Source organism: Vanacampus margaritifer, chromosome 5, assembly GCF_051991255.1.
Source record: "Vanacampus margaritifer isolate UIUO_Vmar chromosome 5, RoL_Vmar_1.0, whole genome shotgun sequence".
Lineage (NCBI taxonomy): Eukaryota > Metazoa > Chordata > Actinopteri > Syngnathiformes > Syngnathidae > Vanacampus > Vanacampus margaritifer.
The window spans coordinates 22,180,455-22,182,494 of record NC_135436.1 but is presented as its reverse complement, the minus strand read 5'-3'; the positions used below and the strand labels follow the sequence as shown (position 1 = coordinate 22,182,494).

The 2,040-nt window shown below is 44.7% G+C and overlaps 1 non-coding gene across 1 annotated transcript; it reads left to right on the top strand.

Annotated features, from left to right (window-relative positions):
- The first annotated feature begins 1,101 nt into the window (after nucleotides 1-1,101).
- Nucleotides 1,102-1,183, top strand: trnas-gcu (transfer RNA serine (anticodon GCU)). Its single transcript has one exon. It is a non-coding gene; the product is annotated as a tRNA-Ser (tRNA).
- Nucleotides 1,184-2,040: the final 857 nt, after the last annotated feature.

Genomic DNA, 2,040 nt, shown 5'->3' with positions numbered 1-2,040 from the left:
GACCCTCGAAAAAAGCCCCTGAATGAGTCAGGCTGATAGAAAATGCAAATTGATCCCACTACCTCCCATGTAATAAGTATTTCTGAGAAATGAAAAACAAAAGAAGCTTTGGTTTGATACATATATTTCAATATACATCCTAGAGCCCAAAACATTTTTAAGAACAATTAACCCTTAAAACAAAAAATCCATTGCTAATCCATTGTGTTGGGTTCGAATCCCATCCTCATCGAGGCTTAGCCTTTTCAACACTGCTACTACACTCGTACCATTTTCAACGGTGTCCCTCAGAGAACGTGCACGGTGCTTTAGAAGTAAGGGGTACTTACTGGACTGTCAGTTGTGAACAGTTCTTTTATAAAAAAAAAAAACCTTGACGGGCACAATTTCTGGGTGCAGAAGAAGCTCCATCATCCAGCAAGTTCTCTGTGTGACATCGATATGTAGTTATGCAGCCAATCCGTTCCTGTGTTGTGAATACAGGCACCCGATTGGCTGCCTAACACAAATCAGGAAGTGAAGTGCTTCAATGTGATATTACCCAACAAAATGTCATTTTTAACAGGGGTGGCGGAGTGGTACCGTCACTTACCTACAATGCAAGTAGGCGTGGGTTTGCTTGTGTGTGTGACCCAAAAAAAGAAAAACATTTTAAACAGAATGGCTTATTATTTAGCAGGACAAGACCATGATGATAGCAAGGAACTTTAAATATCGTAACTATTGTGACATCCCTTATTATCTCCCCCCCCCCGAACAATGTCATCTAGCGCAGAGGTCCCCAACCCTGGTCCTCAGGGACCGGTATCCAGCCTGTTTTCCATGCCTCCCACAGCCAACACAGGTGATTCATATCATCAGCTAATCAGCAATCTCTGGAGAAGGCTGATAACGATCTCCACCTGTGTTGGCTGTGGGAGGCATGGAAAAACAGGCTGGATACCGGTCCCTGAGGACCAGGGTTGGGGACCTCTGATCTAGCGGGCCAGATATAATTGGCGACGAGACAATTTTGGCCCACGGGCCGGTCATTGCCGGCACACGTTCGAGCTCCTAAGGCAATTTTAATTCCAATGGACCCTGTTTGGTGAAGACGACAGCGATGAGGTGACCGAGTGGTTAAGGTGATGGACTGCTAATCCATTGTGTTCTACACGCATGGGTTCGAATCCCATCCTCATCGTTACTGAGTATTTACTCTGAGAAACCTTTTAACTGTGTCCCTCCTCGAGGGCTGTTTCCCTTCTGCATAACTCTGGTAACAATCCTGTTGATTGGAATCAGCTGCGTTGCAGTAGGGAGACTTCCAAAACCTGCAGGACTCCGGTCCTCGAGAACCGTCTTTGCCCACCACTGTAATAGCCTTTATGGGCAGAATTATTATTATTTTTTTCTTTTTTTTTTTCTGGAGGGGCAGAATTCTGTGTGCAGAAGAAGCTCCATCTGACAACTGTTCTAGAGCCAAATATATATATATATTTTTTTTAGCACATTGGACCTGGGGTTGGTCCCATTAGAATTGATGTTATTGTCAGGTGTGGCTGAGTGACGTGACCGTTTTGCATAGCAACGGGCTGTTCACGTGCCTGGTGGCAAAAACGGCTTGTTAGTGGCTACTGTTCCCCCGAAAAGAGACAATCTTTGGGGGAGGGATGTCAGGACGTTGTCGGAAACAGATGATTAGTGTTGGCTTAAACCTCATTCTCTGTTTCCAGATGGGCTTTCTAGTTTGACATTGATAGCTTGTTCATCGGTTCTCTCTGTCCAACATTTGGACATTATTGTCTTCAGAGAGACAGGGTTCTGGATTATCTTCCAGGGGATCAATGCTGAGGGATTGTGACAGGTGAGAGAGGAAGGAAATGAACTGAGAGGTTTGGGGAATGCATTTGTGCCCGGAGGGAAAATACATGAGCTTGCTGTGACTCTGGGAAGGTGAGAGATAAACTCAGAGATGGGAGTGTCTTTTGTTGTGCAAAATATAAATTTTGCATTGATGCATGTGATAGAGGAATGAGCCGTTTGTTGTCAACAAGTCTT